This window comes from Podarcis liolepis (assembly GCF_965112155.1).
Source record: "Podarcis liolepis genome assembly, chromosome: 6".
Lineage (NCBI taxonomy): Eukaryota > Metazoa > Chordata > Lepidosauria > Squamata > Lacertidae > Podarcis > Podarcis liolepis.
Window position 1 is genome coordinate 4,847,963 of NC_139559.1, and position 19,889 is coordinate 4,867,851.

Here is a 19,889-nt window from a genome sequence, read left to right on the forward strand (position 1 = left end):
ACTCACATGTAGACAGAGACACATCCCTCCAGCCTGCTAGGTCAGGTGTGCAGAGGAGCTTTCACCTGAGAACATTTGTGCAGGCAAATTTTCCAGCTTGCCCTTTTGAATAGTGAGGTGGAGCACATCTCCAAGAGTGGTCCTATGTGATGGCCTGGGGCTCGGACTCGGAACCAGATGAGTCTCAGTCCGCACTGGATCCTTTGCCTCAGGCATCAACTGAACCAAGTCTGGGGCCTGATCCTGAAGGGTATCAGTCTGCACAGGTTCCCCTGCAACAAACACCAGTTGGGCCGAGTCAGGGGCCTGATCCTGCCCTGGCTCCAGATGTGGGGATTACCTCATTGCCTTCAGCTGGGCCATCACTTACAGCTGCTCCACTACCAGTTGGGTCAGGGGAGGCTGAGGCGGCCTCTGGGTCTAGTCACCCACCGACATCTCCCGAGCTGCAGAGACTAAGGTTGGAGAGAAGGAGAGACCTGAGTACTCGCAGGAGGAGTGCTCGCCTTTGGGCAAGACAGGGAGGTGAGTCGCCGGGGGATGAGGACCGGCTGTTACCCCGACAAAGATAAAAGGCTGTCGGACCCTACCCCAGGTTGCAGGAACAACATTGCTGCTTGCTGGAACCTGTCTGAGACCCTGTGCCTGACCTAGCCTGGTTTCCTGCCTCGTGTCCTGCCTTGGCCCTGTCGGACTGACTCCTAGCGGAATCCTTGGATTCGGGACCGGACCTGGACCGCGTTGCTCGGGTTAACCCCCGGGCCCAGCACATCCTACTTGAGAGATAGTGGTCTAGCCTGCTCTTTCAAGCAACAAATGCTTTCTTTCCCCCCTCCCCTCTCTTGTCTACTTCCTTCAAAAGCAGCTAGCAGGAGCAGGAGGAACTAGAACCAAGAGGAATTTGCGTCTCTCCCCTCCTTTCCTTCCAAAGCTGTTTCTGTTGGAAGTGCAGCAACAGAGATCATTCCATTAGTAACCTAAGGGTTAATTCTAACCAACCAAGAGGGCGGTGAAGGTCACCCCTCGCAGCCAATCAGAATGGCATGATCCTTGCTGAGGTAACTCATGGTTGGCTCTGACTGGCTGTGTAGTTCTGAGGGAATTTACCTCCTGTAAGTGTTGTTGAGTGTCTTCCTGCTTTCTACCAGACCTGAACCAAGAAAGACATAGCCCCTCTCTTTCCCCCCTTCACGTTACACACTCTTCTTGACCCGTTTACTCGCAAAGTTCCCTTAGGGTTTTCTTTGCTCTCTGACAGGCATGGCCAAACTTGTCCCTCCAGCTGTTTTGGGACTACAACTCCTATCATACCTAGCTAACAGGACCAGTGGTCAGGGATAATGGGAGTTGTAGTCCCAAAACAGCTGGAGGACCAATTTTGGCCATGCCTGAAGGTCTGGATTTCATCTGCGTTATTTAAAGGACTCCGCTAAAACCCATATTCCCTGGATTTACTCACGAGGCGTTAAAGGATGGGAGTGGGCGACTGAGGGGGGGGAGGAAGGAGAAACAGGAGAGAAAATATTGTGTGTGTGTGTGTGTGTGATTTAGTTTATTTCCAAATAAATAATAATTAATAACAATAATATTGTTAAAATAATGGCCGTGCTTTAAGCATAGATTAGCCTTGTTATTATGACTACAGTGGATGCCCGGGTTGCGAATGTGATCCGTGTGGGAGGCACGTTCGCAACTTGCAGCGTTCACAACCCGCAGCCCCACGTCTGTGCACGTGCAGGTTGCGATTCGGCGCCTCTGCGCATGCGCAAAGCATGATTTAGCGCTTCTGCACATGCACAACCGTCGAAACCGGGAAGTAACCCGTTCCTGTACTTCTGGGTTTCGACATGCCCATAACCCGAAAAAACGTGACCTGAAGCGTCTGTAACCCGAGGTACGACTGTACTATTAAATGTACCTTTTGATTACATAATATGGAAGACGGAAAGTTGCCCCCCAAGAGATCCTATGGATATGTGGGGGGTTTGTGTAGGGTGGAATTCTGACTCAGGGTTGTCTTGTGGGTGGCACCTCTCTCTTCTCCTGCCTCTCCCAAAATAAGGCAGGGTGGCAGGATGATCCGTGACTCAGGAGCTCAGAGGATGACTGCAAGGCTGAGTGACTCACAGCTTGGCTGCCAGAATCCTACCCTTCTCCCAGGGACCACCTCCTCCTTCGGCGCTCGTCCTTCTATGTGGCACAGTTCTGGTCTTCCTCCCTTCCCACTCCTCAGTGACGTCAGGACAACTGCTGCATCAGATAGGCATTCGGCGTTTTATTTTCACCATTCGCCGCCAATTAAGGAGAACGGAAACAGCATTTTAAAAAGCATCAGGAGAGAGAGAAAATTTCAGTGGAATTCTTGTGGGCGTGGTGGAAGCCTTTCTTCCCCTTTTCCATGCACTTTGAGGTAAAATCATAGACTTGGAAGGGCGCTAAAGGGTTTTCTAGTCCTACCGTCTGCAATGCAGGAATCACGGCTGATTTTAGTCCTATGAGACTGAAGGGTGTCTGTCAGTATCCTTTCTTTAGCTTTGTAATAATAATAATAATAATAATAATAATAATAATAATAATAATAATAATAATAATATATTTATATATTCCCTGCCCATCTGGCTGGGTTTCCCCAGTCACTCTGGGCGGCTTCCAACCGAATATTATAAACAATACAGTGTCAATTTCCCTAAACAGGGCCGCCTTCAGTTGTATTTTAAAAGTAAAATAGTTGTTTATTGCCTTGACATCTGCTGGGAGGGCGTTCCACAGGGCAGACGCCACTACCGAGAAGGCCCTCTGCCTGGTTCCCTGTAACCTCACTTCTTGCAGCCAGAAGGCCCTCGGAGCTGGCCCTCAGTGTCCTGGCAGAATGATGGGGGTGGAGACGCTTCTTCAGCTATACTGGACCGAGGCCGTTTAGGGCTTTCAAGGTCAGCACCAACACTTTGAATTGTGCTTGCAAATCATCTCCCTACTGGCCTGGGACATATCACGAGATATCCACCCCATCGTTCAGCCCAGACACTGAGGTCCAGTGATGAGGGCCTTCTGGCTGTTCCCTCCCTGCAAGACGTGAAGCTACAGGGAACCAGGCAGAGGGCCTTCTTGGTGGTGGCACCCGCCCTGTGGAACGCCCTCCCATCAGATGTCAAGGAAATAAACAACTATCGGACTTTTAGAAAACATCTGAAGGCAGCCCTGTTCAGGGAAGTTTTTAATGTTTGATGTTTTATCATGTTTTTAATATTCTGTTGGGAGCCACCCAGAGTGGCTGGGGAAACTCAGCCTGATGGGTGGGGTATTATTATTATTATTATTATTATTATTATTATTATTATTACTCACATGAAGGCTTCTTCAGATCAGAAAGGACAAGAGGTTTGGTTTATGTGTAATAAAACATACGAAGAAGCAAAAGGACACAGTGTAAAATACGAATAAGGCAAGACAGAGGTCGAGGTCGGCAGAAGGACAACACAGAGCAATGATAGTAGGTTAACACGCCCATTTTACAGATGAGGAAAACTGCCTGACTTGTCTCGGGGTCCTCCAAAGAGTTGGTGGCTGAGTTATGAGCTTCCAGGTCAACCTGCAAAACTGGACTTTAAATAATTATTACGCAAAACTGCATTCCTCTCTCTAGAGGGGTTTTCCCCAGGCCCGTAGCACACAAATAAACTCTGAAAAATTCCCTGCGAAAGAAATTGCCTGCAACCATCTAGGCCCCAGGAAATGAAGGATTCCTGATGGCAGGGGAGCGAAGGGCCTCTGTCCTCATTCCTTACTCCGAAACCCAATCTCTGAGATGCCAACAGGTGCGAGGGAAAGTGATCTAGGGTGTAAGCTGCCGTCCCACAGCCGGGGAGTTCTGTGCAGTCTGCCCGGCGGGGTGCGGTGAGGAATTTTGTTTTTGCTGTCCAGCGTTCAGTCTCCTCCAGAGGCGATGAGATTGGCTATTGATCGGAAGATCTGGTCCAGCCTGCTCCTGAGCCTTACACAGAAGCTGGGTGTCATCGCATTGTGGTGGGTACAATTAGTGCCAGCACCGTCCGTTAAGAGTTTGGGTGTAATCTTTGATACCTCCCTTTCCATGGAAGCGCAGATTGCAGCTATAACAAAGGCGGCATTTTTTCATCTCCGCCAAGCTAAGCAGCTGGCTCCTTACCTCTCTCGCCCTGACCTAGCCACTGTGATCCACGCGACGGTCACCTCCAGACTGGATTACTGTAACTCGCTCTACGTGGGGCTGCCCTTGAGACTGACCCAGAAACTCCAGCGGGTGCAGAATGCCGCGGCGAGACGCCTTATGGGGAGATCACATTCATCCGGTACTATACCAGCTGCACTGGCTCCCGGTGGAGTACAGCAGTGTTTCCCAACCGGAGTTCCGCGGCACACGAGTGTGCCGTGAGACGTTGCCTCGTGTGCCGCGAGATGCCTGGAGGGAGGCGGGCGAGTCGGGCGGCGAGAGGCGGGGTGGCGGCGGCGAGGAGAGGCCGCGCCTCCTGCTGCTGCCTGGCGCTCCTCCTCGCAGCCGGCAGCGCTGCCTGGGCGCCTCCGCGCGACTCTGCCTCGCTGGGTTTGGTCTCCCAGCAGAGACGGGTCACACGCGCCCCTCCCTCCCTCCCTCAGCCTGCGCGGAGGGAGAGCCAGAGAGAGGCATCGCTCCTGCGCGGCGGGAGAGGGAGCAGCCGGAGCGATGCCCCAAACGAACGCATGGGACCGGAGGGGAAATCCTCTCCGAGGCAGAGTGAGCGCAGCTGAGAGAAGCCTTTCGAGGAGCTGCCGAGGGAAAAAACTTTCACTTTTGTGCGTCCCTCCCGGCGTGACGCTGCGCGCTGACGTCACGGGGCGGGGCTTTAATGGTGGTGTGCCGCGAGATTTTTTTTCAGTAAACAGGTGTGCCGTTGCCCAAAAACGTTTGGGAAACACTGGAGTACAGGGTCAGGTTTAAGGTGCTGGTTTTAACCTTTAAAGCCCTATATGGCCTAGGACCCTCTTACCTACGGGCCTCTCCTGGTATGTCCCACGAAGGACCTTACGGTCTTCAAACAAAAACATCTTGGAGGTCCCGGGCCACAGGGAGGTTAGGCTGGCCTCAACCAGAGCCAGGGCCTTTTCAGTACTGGCCCCGATCTGATGGAATGCTCTGTCACATGAGACTAGGGCCCTGCAGGACTTGACATCCTTCCGCAGGGCCTGCAAGACAGAGCTGTTCCACCAGGCCTTTGGCCAAGGCACAGCCTGACCCCCTCCTTTGGTAATCCTCACAGAACTCTAGCCCAATGGTTGCCATTAATTTGATTTTGAATTGATTTTAAAATTAATTTATTTTAGAATGCTGTGTTACTTTTATTGTTGTTAGCCGCTCTGAGCCCAGCTTTGGCTGGGGAGGGCGGGATATAAATAAATTAGTATTATTATTATTAATATTATTATTATTATTATTATTATTATTGTTCATTAACTATTGTTTAGTCCTTCAAAAAAAACAAAAACAACCTACATATTCCAAGTTAGTGGCTGTCCTCAACAAATCTTGTGGCAGTGAGTTCCATAAGTTAACTACTTCTTATTTGCTCCTGCTGGGGCCAAGCTTTCCACTTCTATAGTTTATCTATCAGTTGTGTGCAGAAGAGCGTTCTGATTGTTCCCAATCAATGCAGACAAGCCCCTGCTGACTTAGTAAATTTTAAATCAGCACACCAAACGCCCAGATTTCTTTGTCCGTCTTGCAGACAAGGAGATGCATTGGATGCTTTTGAGTCAATGGGCCTTGGAGAGTGGGTGTGTTTTTAAATGAAGAAAGTAGATATTTGTATCCAGCAGAGATCATGGCTTCTGGCTAAAATTAGACCCATTGATCCTTAGGCTCCAACCCAGCAGTAAGCTGATCTCTGAGGAAGTCTGGGAAGAATTTTCCATCCCTCAACAGCATCTGGGGAGTCACAGGGGGTCAAACAGGAATGTCTGCACTCTCTGGTCAGTGGGGTGGGAGTCAGGACAGGATTTGACAATATGAGGCAGGGTCCGTACCCATAGCTCCTTACAGTGCCAACCGTGGAGTGGGCGGCAAGTTAACAAACTGTTGTGGTTTTGGTGGGGTCAGTCTAGATGATTCCCTGAGTCACTTCCAGTTCTTGGAAATTTCTACCCAAATGCAATTTTGGTTTTAAACGCATTGTAAGGAGTCTGTATGGGAGTATATTGAATTTAAAAATGGGGCATCAGAGTTTTTAGGGGGCTAACCAGATTGAGACAGCTGGAATAGCAGGCTTCTTGGGTTTTGAATGTCTTATGTAGATTTTTCAATTTTGTTGTTCTGTATGTTGCTCTCTATGAGAGTCCCATGGACTGCAAGAAGATCAAACTTCTCCATTCTGAAAGAAATCAGCCCTGAGTGCTCACTGGAAGGACAGATCCTGAAGCTGAGGATCTAAGACTTCGACCACCTCATGAGAAGAGAAGACTCCCTGGAAAAGACCCTGATGTTGGGAAAGATGGAGGGCACAAGGAGAAGGGGACGACAGAGGACGAGATGGTGGGACAGTGTTCTCGAAGCTACCAGCATGAGTTTGACCAAACTGCGGGAGGCAGTGGAAGACAGGAGTGCCTGGCGTGCTCTGGTCCAGGGGGTCACAAAGAGTCGGACATGACTAAACGACTAAACAACAACAAATGGGACAATGACTATAAGGAGTATCATATTATCGTATTTTATCGTATTTGGGGTCCTATACCCAGAAAGGGTTAGAATCTAACAGGGGATTTCCATTGCTGAAATAGTCAGATAAATTTCTTTGTAAGACACTGGCCTTAACTGGCCACTTAAATGTCCTCTTCAGCATCCCAAAAGAATGTGCCATGTTGCAAGAGTTATAACAGGTGAATGGGTGGGCATTTCTTCCACCCAACTCACCTAGGTGCTAGATGGAAGGACAAGACCCAGTGTATGTGTGAGACCTGAGCTGGAAACAGGCAGGAAGCTGGAGACACAAAGGCCTTTTTGCTCTGTGCTGGATCTAATGGAGAAGAAAATCTGTCGGGGTGTTAATGCTGAGAGCCCCTCCATATAATAATAATAATAATTCATTATTTATACCCCGCTTATCTGGCTGGGTTTCTCCAGCCACTCTGGGCAGCTCCCAACAGAATAATAATAATAATGCGACAAAACATCAAACATTAAAAACGTCACTAAAAAGGGCTGCCTTCAGATGTCTTCTAAAAGTCAGGTAGTTGTTTATTTCCTTGACATCTGATGGGAGGGTGTTCCAAAGGGGAGGTGCCACCACCGAGAAGGCCCTCTGCCTGGTTCCCTGTAGCTTGGCTTCTCACAGCGAGGGAACTGCCAGAAGGCCCTTGGAGCTGGACCTTAGTGAATGATGGGGGTGGAGACGCTCCTTCAGGCATACTGGACCGAGGAGGTTTAGGGCTTTAAAAGTCAGCACCAACACTTTGAATTGTGCTCGGAAACGTACTGGGAGCCAATGTAGGTCTTTCAGGACTGGTGTTATATGGTCCCAGCGGCCGCTCCCAGTCACCAGTCTAGCTGGATTAGTTGTAGTTTCTGGGTCACCTTCAAAGGTAGCCCCACATAGAGCGCATTGCAGTAGTCCAAGCGGGAGAAAATTTGTTGGGCAAAACCACACACAAATAGGTAGGTTTCTCACAGGCTTTTGGTTGGCCACTGTGAGAACAGAATTCTGGATGAGATGAGCCACTGGCCTGATCCAGAAGAGCTATTCTCAGTGCTATTTTTCTAGAAAAAGAGATGCTGGAGTTCACTATGAACGCCTCCCTTGTTTTCTTAGAATAGCAATGGCCCCTACCTGAGAGGTGCCAGAACTGAGCTCCGTTCAGTTCCGGTTGTTTGTTAAGAGAATAAAATGCAGGTTACTTTTTCTGAAAACTTCTTTAAAAAAAAAAACCTCATGCAGAAAATAGTTCAAGGCTGAATTTAAGATTGAAGAAAATGGTGTTAGGATTGGAAATTAAAAGAGAGAGAAACCAAAATTGACAGATTTATATATATCTTTCTCTTACTCCTGTCTTCCCTGAATTTGGAGGATATAAAAAGTGCAAGACCCATGATTGCTTTGACCGGTGGTTTTTGTTTGTTTGTTTAAAAACTCAAAAACTCCTGTGTATTGTGGGGATTGTGACACTGTGTGTGTGTGTGTGTGTGTGTGTTTAACCCTTTCCTTCCATCCCATTTGCTCAACTAAATTCACGCAAAATAAAAGAATTCCTTCCAGTAGCACCTTAAAGACCAACTGAACTATCTGAAGAAGTGTGCAAGCACACGAAAGCTCATACCAAGAAGTTCTTTAAGGTGCTACTGGAAGGAATTCTTTTATTTTATTTTGACTATGGCAGACCAACACGGCTACCTATCCGTAACTAAATTCACGCAGAGACACACATCAAACTGCTATCAGCTCTACGGGTGGGTGAGGGTTACATGATACGATCCTGCAATCCCCTGCTGCAGAAGGACTTTGTACCCAGACCGGCTGGGTTTTGCAATGGGTATCTCTGATCTCAGCTTCGCAGAACTCACAGGCTCCTCTTCCCGCCTCCTCAGGAGCTCTTAAGTGATCACAGGAAGGAAGGAGAACCTGTTTTTAAAGTCCCCAAGTTACGGTAAGAGGAGACTTCAAAGGGAAAGGGAGAGTGATGGGCATCCTTCAACACCCTTTCCTCCCCATGGCCAGAGGCAAGAGCTCATTCTTCCCAACGCAACATGTTTTGAACTGGTCGCATGACGTGGTTTCTGGACGTCTTCTTGCCGCGTGCCAGGAAGGCTAATTACGTTGTTTGGGTTTATGATGTGGCCTCGTGCAATCAGCGCTTTGAAAGAACAAAGTCATCTGCAAACATTGTCCTAGAAGGAGCTGGATGAAGGATAAACATTCTTAGGATATCTGACAGCCTTCTCACTTTGCCAGTGACACCATGTTTCCACCCTATAGCTATGTTACTGGGAAGATGACTCTGAATTCCTGGACGGTCTTGACGACAGAGAAGGGATCAAACAGGACAAAATTAATGGACTACGCAGAATTGGATAAAATGACAGGACGGATTCAAAACCTGCGGGACCAGAGATTTACAGAAGATTGGAAGAAATACACGAATTATTTGAAGAGCAACTGTAATCAACAAATTGCGCTAGTTTTGTAAGGAGAAATATATGAAAGATTGCAAAGAAGAGAAAGAAGAGAGATATTAGTTATGAGATTTAAATGTAATAGTGAAGATAAGAAATGTAAATTAGGTAATTAGATTGGAAAAATTTCAGATGTGATTGATGGATGTCAAAAAAAATGTATAAGATGCAAAAATATGTTTAATTATTGTTGAAAATGTTATGTTGAAAAACTACAAAAAAAGAGAGAAGGGATCAAACAGAAACATCAAGCGACTAGTCCCCATTGTTGCATCCTTGAATTCTGAGAATGCCTCTGGCTTGCCTGGACAGAGGTGTGTGACGTCACAACACAAAACACATTTTTTGCTTTGCCTGATCTTTCCTCTAGCCTTCCACTGGCATGCGGCCCCTGGAAATTCCCTTAAAAATTAATGTGGCCCTTGCGTCTGAGAGAGATTCCGCATGGCTAAGGAAGGTGCACAGATTAAGACTTGGTGTCAGGCAATTTTGTACATAAGAGATACTTCGGCCTGCCTTGGCCACATCAGTTCACTACCCCAGCTTGGTGACCTACCCCAGCTTGGTCACTCACTCTCAGTTTAACCCACCTCACAGGGTTGTCGTTGTGACAATAAAATGGGGAGGTGGAGAATGATGTATGCCATTATTATTATTATGTGGTTCAGCTGAAAGGCAATGACTCCGTTGTAGCTTGCCTTGCTCTCTTGAAGCTCACGGCCCGGACTTGCCTCCTGTTCCTGTCCTGCCCCTTCTGAGTCGCTGCCAACAGGAGCAAAGAGCAGCGAGCCTCATTCAAACCTCCCCTCCCAGCATTCTCTGAGCCAACTTCAGCTGCAAATATTGGGGATCAATCCTAAGTACAATTCAAAGAGCACAATTCAAAGTGTTGGTGCTGACCTTGAAAGCCCTAAACGGCCTCGGTCCAGTATATCTGAAGGAGCGTCTCCACCCCCATCGTTCTACCCGGACACTGAGGTCCAGCTCTGAGGGCCTTCTGGCGGTTCCCTCACTGTGCGAAGCCAAGCTACAGGGAACCAGGCAGAGGGCCTTCTCGGTAGTGGCACCCGCCCTGTGGAGCTCCCTCCCACCAGATGTCAAAGAGAAAAACAACAACCAGACTTTTAGAAGACATCTGAAGGCAGCCCTGTTTAGGGAAGCTTTTAATGTTTAATAGACTATTCTGTGTATCTGAAGAAGTGTGCATGCACACGAAAGCTCATACCAAGAACTAACTTAGTTGGTCTTTAAGGTGCTACTGAAAGGAATTTTTTTATTTTTAATAGACTATTGTATTTTAATATTTTGTTGGAAGTCAGCCAGAGTGGCTGGGGAAGCCCAGCCAGATGGGCGGGGTATAAATTATTATTATTATTATTATTATTATTATTATTATTATTATTATTATTAGTGGAGTTGCCTCTTTGGGGTGCATAGATTTCCCTCTTTCATCCAACTCTTGATTCCTGAGTTTATGAAAGCAAAGAAAGGATTGGGAGAGCTCTGGGATTTGCCCTCCAGAAAGGATGGAGCAAAACCTTGCTTTGTGTTCATTATAATTTCTAGCAAGTGAAGGCGGGTCCCGTCAGGGCAAGTGGAGCGCTGGCCTGTCAATCTCAGCCTGCTCTCAACCAGCCTCGCCTGCCTGTCAGTCCAGGGGCTGGTGGTGTCAACTGCCAGCTTCCCTCTGCAATGTTTTGGAGCAGAGGGGAAGTGTGGTGTAGTGGTCAGCGTGTTAGGCTAGGACCTGGGAGACTGGGGTTCGAATCTCCACTCGGCCATGATGCTCACTAACTGACCTGGGGCAAGTCACTGTCTCTCCTCCTAGTCTACCTCGCAGGATTGTTGTTTTGATTAAATGAATGGAGAGAACCATGTACATCACACTGAGGTCCTTGGAGACAAGGGTGGGAGGGAAATCCAATCAATCAATCAATCAGTCAAAATGTACAGGCACTGTTCCTCTGATTTTGGGGAGGAGGGGGAGAAATTGTTTCAAAAACGGTACAAGAAACAGGTGGGGATAGGTTAAAGAACAGGGACAAAAAACCTGGAAAAGCTTGTTGAAACAAAAGTGTCTTCGGTTATTTCCAGAGTGCAGATAAATACGGGAAAATCAGAGGCTCACTATGTCAGGTTCCTATTGGAAGACCGGTATCGGTGGTTGCAAGAACCAATGATCCCTATCTTTAAGTCTGAACAAAATGCTTGTTTAACCTGGAGGTAGGCTGTCTGAATTGTACATTGCTTTGTAACTATTTGTTCGGTCTCTGGACCATAATAAAGATTGATTGATTGATTGATTGATTGATTGATTGATAGGTGCCTGTCCTGTCATATCTCACAGAAATGGTATTCCGTAGTACCAGGACAACCTCCCTAAAAGCCCGGCTCCAAGTTAACATCCAGTGAGTTTAGGAGGCCATCTCCTGCAGAACGCAGTTAGTCCTGGGTATATACAAACTGGGCTCTGAGATCTTCAGGGGAGACCCTTCTCTCGGTCCCACCACAAGCATGCTTGGTGGGGATGCAGAATAGGGCCTTCTTGGTGGCTGCTCCTAGACTCTGGGACTCCCTCCCTGGAGAAGTCAGACTGGCTCCCTCCTTTTCCTTCCACCAGCAGGTAAAGCCTTTCTTATTCCAATGGGCCTTTGGGAATGGGAACTCTTTTTTTCAGGAAAGGGCTTTCAAATAGTGCTGTTTTACTCTCTGTATTTTAACAGATTTGTTTTTTACATGGTTCTGATCCAATATTAATAATAATAATAATAATAATAATAATAATAATAACAATAATTTGTACCCCTCCCACACTGGGCTTTTTGCTTTTAAACCCTTCCCTTTTATGCGTCGTTAGCTTTTTTGTATTTTTATCGGCATTTATTTTTACTTTGTTCAAGCTGCCTTGAGCCCCCATCTGGGGGAAAAGGTGGGACGTAATTGATGGACTGATTAATTACATTTAAGGAACAAGGTGGTCTCTCAAGTAACCCAGCTGCCCGAGCTATTATGTTCGTACCAACACCTCAGATTTGGCTGGGTAAGAGATTGGCAGACAGTGGACTCAATGAAATCACTTTTTTGTGTGTGTGTGTCTGTGTGTGTGTGTTTGTGTTTGTGTATCGCTTCCTGGCCAGCTGTTGCATAGATGGGACTTGTGCAGCACTTCTCTGAAGACGGAGGGGGGAGAGGGAAAGCGAGGCTGCAGGAAGCGCTAATGTGTTTCTAGCTCCAAATACGCCCTGAGTGCATTAATACAGGATTTCCCTCGGCTGCCTTTGCAACCACGGCCAAGTCATACTTGGCAAGTGGTCAGTGAGCACAGCCAACCTTTACGGAGGAGCTCAGGGGACACAGATTGCTGGCCCAGGCAGGGGCAGAGGAGAAGAGCAAAATTTCAGGGCTGGGTTACAACGCAGGGCGAGGTCTTGGGAGGCTGCTAAGCTGCGTTGCGGAGCTCCCACGCGGCTCTGACTCACAAGCCAAGTCTCTGCAAGCTATCCTCCGAAAGCTAGTGCGGTGTAGTGCTTAGAAGATTGGGCTGAGGGTTCAAATCCCGACTGAGCCATGGTGGAAAGATACCCACTATAGAGGAACGGCTGGTGAAAAGCTATTGGACTCGGTTGAGATGGCAAAGTTAACATGCTTAAATAGAGAGAAAAATCATTATTGACATATATTCAGGATTGGAAACTTCCCATGGGCTTTTTTCATGAACAAGAAAACCTGTTATTTTGGTATTTGAAGATTGAAAAAATACTGGTTTCACAAGAGATAGAGTGGTTTGGTTTTAATGAGTTGGATACTATATTTAGCTTCAGGACAGAGAAGCGGAAGTCCTTTAATCTATCTCTCCGCCTCTTCTTTTGTTTTCTCTGTCTTTCGGTCTCTCCTTTTTTCCGTTTTTCCTTTGTTCTTAACTAGATTAAGTGGTGTACTATAAAAATATGTTTTGCAATGAGCATCAACTTTTGTACATTTTTGAATAAATATCAATAATTTTTTTTAAATCCCAGTTTAGCTATGAAGCTCATTGGTCGGCCGTTGGCCAGCTGCTCACTCTAAGCCTCACCTCCCTCACTGTAAGTATAAAATGGGTAGGAGGAGAACCACGCCTGCCACCTTCAGCGCCTTGGAGATGTTTTGGACTACAACTCCCATCAGCTTCATGGCCGTGTGGGGAAGTGAACTCTATAGTCTCCCAGGTCCTAATCAGACACTCTAATCCAGTGGCTTTTCCCCCAACCTGGGTCTCCAGCTGTTGCCGGACTACAACTCCCATCATCCCTAGCTAGCATGGCCTGTGGTTATGGATGATGGGAGTTGTAGTCCAACAGTCGCTGGAGGCCCAAGTTTGAGAAATGCTGCAAAAACACTCCACAACCCTGGCTGTGTTTTATTCTTTGTTTTTAAACGAAAGCTGGGAATTTGGGGAGTTCTGCCGCCACCCCTGTGGACCCTGCAGCCCCTATCAGTTTTGGAGGTGCAGATCAATTTCTGCAGGCCCTCTGGCCACCACTCCTGATCTCAAATTGTCCAGTGGTGGAGTTTTCCCCCTCACCCCTCTCTTTCCCTCCCTCTCTGCGCTCCCTCTGGGTCCATTCTCAGAAATGAGATCATAAGGGCCGCTTCTCACGGCCTGACCTTTCCCGCTAATGCCTCTCGAGCAACAGTGAGCCAGGGAAAACCTTTCTCTTTCCCCAAAAGCGGGTTTCTGCCAGAGGCCCGCGGCTGAAATTTCAAACGGGGGCACGGCGGCAGGCTGGCACAGAAGGGATTAGGCAGAGGGCAAAACAGGCTTTGCTGTTTTTAATGCGCACTTAGCAGATTTCGTACGAGGCGTATTTTGGTCTCCCCTATAAGCTCAGCTCTTGGGACAGAAGCATTTCCCAACCGAACCACAGAACTGTAGTCAGAAGGGACCCTAAAGGGCCATCTAGTCCAACCCCCTGTATGGAAGAATCACAGCTAAAGGACTGTATGAACAAAGGAGACATCCCTTTTTCCTTGCCTCACTATGTGTCCTGTCCTGGATTTGGGGGGAGTTTATCATTTCACAGGGACGTGGTCCACAGGGACGCGGGTGGCACTGTGGGTTAAACCACAAAGCCTAGGACTTGCCGATCAGAAGGTCGGCGGTTCGAATCCCCGCGACGGGGTGAGCTCCCGTTGCTCGGTCCCTGCTCCTGCCAACCTAGCAGTTCAAAAGCACGTCAAAAGTGCAAGTAGATAAATAGGTACCGCTCCGGCGGGAAGGTAAACGGCGTTTCCGTGCGCTGCTCTGGTTCACCAGAAGCGGCTTAGTCAAGCTGGCCACATGACCCGGAAGCTGTACGCCGGCTCCCTCGGCCAATAAAGCAAGATGAGCGCCACAACCCCAGAGTCGGCCATGACTGGACCTAATGGTCAGGGGTCCCTTTACCCTTTACCTATCATTTCATTCTTTAACTTTCACTGGATCACGCAGAGAGATAGCAAGGAACAACAAGGCACTTAATTCGGCCAACCAACAAGTCATGAAATAGTATGCCAGCTTTGGAGTTCCACAGAAGTCTTCTTCAACAGGCTAGATGTTTTTAAAAAATGCAAGCGAGTAGCAGAAAGGTAAGGCAAGTGTCTGCTGGCATTGGTCAAGCCATGTGGGGAATAGGTTTTCAAATTGTTTTGTGTTTTCTTAATAGCAACCCCCCCCCCCCCAATATGGTGCTGGTTTTAACTTTTAAATCCCTGGATGATTTTTGAGACCTGGTTATCTGGAGGATCACCTTCCCTGTTTAGGGAAGCTTTTAATGTTGAACAGGTTATTGTATTTTAATATTCTGTTGGAAGCCGCCCAGAGTGGCTGGGAAAACCCAGCCAGATGGGCAGGGTATATATAATAAATTGTTGTTGTTGTTGTTGTTGTTGTTGTTGTTGTTGTTGTTGTTGTTGTTGTTGTTGTTGTTGTTGTTATTATTATTATTATTATTATTATTATTATTATTACCTATATAAGCCTGCCTGAACTTTAAGATCAGCATCAGAGGACCTGTTCTGTGTCTCGATGTGATAAATGGCACAATACCAAAGGCAGTGGCTTTTCAGTTGTGGATCCACACCTTTGGAACTCCCTTCCTAGGGAAATATGCACAGCCCCTTCATAAACATCCTTTAACTTGTTTGATTTTTTTTAATGCTTCTTCTAAATTAATGGATTTGATGGCTATTTTATGCATTGCTATTATTGCTTTGAATTAATTCGCCTTGGATGGGCAACGGGCCCTGAAAGGCAGGTTGTAATTCATATTTATTGAGAGCAGAGAAGAAAAGTGCAGAAACGAGGGGTGTCAAAATAATAATGAAATATCGAAATATCATGTCCTGTTCCATCACGTTTGTTAGTTAACAAATTTGTTAGCTGAGATTCCTGCATTTCAGGGGGTTGGACTAGATGGCCTTTGGGAGACCCCTTCCAACTCTACAAGTCTATGATTCTAACACAGCAAGAGACGCTATGCATTTTGATTCATAATGTGAATTAACACAGCAAAGTTGGGCCGATGGTGCTAGCACCAATTTCTTTGGGCCATTGTGCTTTTTGGGAAAACTTGCAGTGAAGGCCACCAATTTGGATGAGTTTGAAAGAGGGTTCGGCAAATTCATGGAAAATAATAATAGTAATAATTTTTTATTTATACCCTGCCCTTCCCGGTTCAGAAAACCAGGCCCAGGGCGGCTAACAACAAATTTAAAACATTTAATTGATGCAACAAAAAACAGCATAAAATAAAATATAAAACGTGAATAACAATATATTCAGAATTCAAAAATCAATTTAGGAGGGAAATCCATCCAATAAACAGTAGATGATCACCAGGGCTAGCTGGCTAAATTAGTCCTATTTGGGCCAGCGAGGAGACCAGGGGAGAAATAGCTGTGGGATCCCAGAGCGGGTAATCTTCACAAAAAGGGGAGGGGGAGGGAAGGAAGGGGAATAAAAGATCAGGCTAAGTTCAAGTTGAAAGCCAGGCAGAATAGCTCTGTCTTACAGGCCCTGCGGAAGGAAGTTAAATCCTGCAGGGCCCTGGTCTCATGGGACAGAGCATCGCACCAGGTCGGAGCCACCACTGAGAAGGCCCTGGCCCTGGTGGAGGATAATCTGACTTCTTTAGGGCCTCTAAGCAACGATTATTCATGGACCTTAAGGTCCTCTGCAGGGCATACCAGGAGAGGCAGTCCCGTAAATACAAGGGCCCTAAGCCACAAAGGGCTTTAAAGGTCAAAACCAGCACCTTAAATCTGACTTGATACTCCACCGGGAGCGAGTGCAATAGCTTTGCCTCTACAGTTGGAGGTAGCAATGTTTTTGAATATCAGTTGCTGGAAACTACAGGAGAGGAGAGGGTTGCGGGTGGCGCTGTGGGTTAAACCACAGAGCCTAGGACTTGCCGATCCGTAGGTTGGCGGTTCGAATCCCCACGACGGAGTGAGCTCCCATTGCTCAGTCCCTGCTCCTGCCAACCTAGCAGTTCGAAAGCACGTCAAAGCGCAAGTAGATAAATAGGTACCACTCCGGCGGGAAGGTAAACGGTGTTTCTGTGCGCTGCTCTGGTTCGCCAGAAGCGGCTTAGTCCTGCTGGCCACATGACCCAGAAGCTGTACGCTGGCTCCCTCGGCCAATAAAGCGAGATGAGCACCGCAACCCCAGAGTCGGCCACGACTGGACCTAATGGTCAGGGGTCCCTTTACCCCTTTACCTTTACAGGAGAGGAGAGGGGCTCTTGTGGGTTTCTGGCTGGCCACTGTGAGAACAGGATCCTGCAATCTCTTCTTGCATTCTTAAGAAGCATAGTATATCAACAGCAGGAGGCCTAGAGGCTTGCCGTGATGGATGTGCAAAGGTGAACAGTCAGGCTTGCACCCCTCCATAACGTAGGGAAGGAGGCCAAAGGATTTTTGCTTTTTTCCTCAGTAGAGGTGGCATCAGAGAGTTGTCGTCTCTCCAAATACTACCCATTCACCCAATTTCTGTACAGATTTCAATCCCAGCTGTGCAGGCTGGCTCCAGAACCGCCCCCCTCCCTTCTGCAAAGAGGGCTTATTTTTAAACACAAAAGCACCCTTCCCCGACAAGTCCGTTCCAATATACCCTTTTCCTGCTGAAGTTACATGCGTTCAACCGGGTGTGTCTATCCGACGGGAAGAGAGAAAGAGATAGAGAAGGAGGCAAGCAGGCCATTTTTTAAAGAACAAGACTTTAATACAAATAAGTTGACAGGAGTTTTTGTTTTTGTTTTTCTCCCCCGCCTTTCCCTTGCTAGCTAAACTTCACAACCGTGGGCACAAAATAATATACAAACTTGGAAAGAACAAATACAAAGAAACATTATATAAATAACAAGTTTCAATGCAAACAGGCTCAGAGTTTCGAAATACAAAGAGAAGGAGTTGCACTCATACACAAACACACACACACACACACACACACACACACACACACACAATAAAAACGTAGCCAAAGTTGGGGAAGGTGACTAGAGGTGGGTGGCTGCATTGCTAAACATCCTGGCCAAATTCTGTTCCTGCCGGACTGTTACAGATCTGTATCCACCAGAGACGAGGGACCTGTGGCTATCAAGGTATTGCTGGACTACAAATCCCATCAGCTCCAGCCAGCATGGGTACTGGGGAAGAATGATAGGGGTTGTAGTCCTGGGAACATCAGGAGAGTGGCAGGTTTGCCTGGTATAAATCCACTACTGGTGGCTATCTTCTGCGTCAGGTCCTGGACAGATTTTAAACAATTGCTTGTTTTATTTTTCAGTCTGGATGTCTTCACCCATTTCCCTCCAGCCTTTTTCTGCTCCCTGTTTGCCACCTGTACGGGACGGGGCAGCTATTCTTTATTAGACAGGAGACCCACTCTAGCCAAAGTGATGAGCGCCAGAATTGACTCCCCTTCCGAACAGGAAATCCTATGGCTGAGCAAGACTCGAGACAATTGGGTGCCGGGGCAAATACCATCCGACCAGAAACTGTGGATCCCAACAGTACGTTCTTCGGCTCACCTCTCCAAAGGGGAGTTCACAGCCCCCCATTCATATTGGAGAAGAGGTGAGATAATCACACGTAAAACAACATCCAGTTATGGAAAGGTGGTGGAAGCAGAGGAGAGCTATTATCTGCTTTGAGCTCAAGCCTTCGGAGGAGAATAGGTGCACAAACACCAGACAGGTGGAAGCACACCTGCAAACGGTTCGCAGTATTGGCACACAGTCAAAAGAGCTGTGCGTTAGCCAGCTGTATCCTTCAAGGAACAGGCAGGACAGCGAGTGTCCCCAAAACATGAGGAGATTCAGTCCATGCCCCTTCAATGTCCCTTTATTGCTCAGTTGGTGACTGGGAGAGAAAATTTTCTCCCAGGAGAGCCTGGACAGAAAAGGATCCTTTGTTTTCTGCAAACAATTCAGAGGGGTCCCACGGTCTGGTTCAATCATCAAACACATTTCTCAATTATCTTTCTTTAAAAGGGGTTTTAAGAAGACGTGTATGACCCAAGTCACCTCCCCAAAGGTTTAGGATGGGGGAAATTAGGCTCAGGGTTTTTGGGAAACCTGCTGGCTGATGACAGCCAGTTTATTCTACGTTCTCCCCCCTGGCAGAGAGCTCTTGCTTGGCATCAGAAACAATAGGATATGGACATGGATGGTTGCATCACAGGCGGCGGTTGTTTGATGGAAGACTCAGCGCCACGTGCCCCCAAGCACAAGCTGTTGGAAACAAGGGGTTTTCCCTAAAGCTCGGGGAGAGAGGTCCACACACCTTCCTGGCTAACAACCCAGACCCCTGAACCCGGAAGACACCTCCACATTACCAAAAGGTTGCAAAAGCAGTTGCTACATCCTCAAGGATGCTATCAGCATCCCATCATTCACTTCCCTTTGTTTTGGACACCCTGGGACAAGACTCTACTGAATTGCCCAGTTTGGGTCTTTGGGGGGGAAACTTCCAGGGCAGAATGCCACCACAGGTCAATGGGTGATTGGCTATTTCCTGGGCTTGCAGGCCCAAGCAGGTATTTCCTGGGCGCCTGCAGAAACAGCTTGCATTCTTCCGCCTCTCTCACAATAGGCCCGGTGGGTTCTTTTTTTTACAGCCCTCTCAGCCGTTAAGATTTCCATTGTTAACAATCCCATTGTTGCTTCTGCAAAAGCTTATCCCTGTCTGCTCTGTGCTGCACAGATTCCCAAGGCTTAGCACACAAACGGGTGCGACCAAGACCTTGGGAATTAAAACAGCAATGTCTGGCTTAAGAGTTGTCTGCGAAGGCCCTTCAACTGGACCCACCAGTAATGGACCCCCACATTTCCAGAGCACCACCACTACCAAACATGGCCAATGGTCAGTGTGGATGGGAGTTGGAGTCCAGCAACACCTGGAAGTTTGCAGATCCCTCCTCCAATGGGTTGCTTCCTCCTGTTGTAACAATCCCCACATATTCAGGGGGCTCCATCCTTATGCATCCCTTACAGGACTTGGCAAAATAAAAAAATTCCTTCCAGTAGCACCTTAAAGACCAACTAAGTTAGTTCTTGGTATGAGTTTTTCGTGTGCATGCACACTTCTTCAGATACACAGTTTCGTGTGCATGCACACGAAAGCTCATACCAAGAACTAACTTAGTTGGTCTTTAAGGTGCTACTGGAAGGAATTTTTTTATTTTGACTATGGCAGACCA

The 19,889-nt window shown here is 47.5% G+C and overlaps 1 protein-coding gene across 2 annotated transcripts in view; it reads right to left on the minus strand.

The window, feature by feature from the left end:
• Positions 1-17,389: 17,389 nt before the first annotated feature.
• The window catches only part of FAM110A (family with sequence similarity 110 member A), a 28,982-nt gene continuing 26,482 nt past the window's right edge, over positions 17,390-19,889 (minus strand). For both annotated transcript variants that reach the window (XM_083507679.1, XM_083507680.1), the window contains one exon: positions 17,390-19,685. The gene's annotated coding sequence lies outside the window, so the exon portion shown is untranslated. The remainder of the gene's footprint in view (positions 19,686-19,889) is intronic.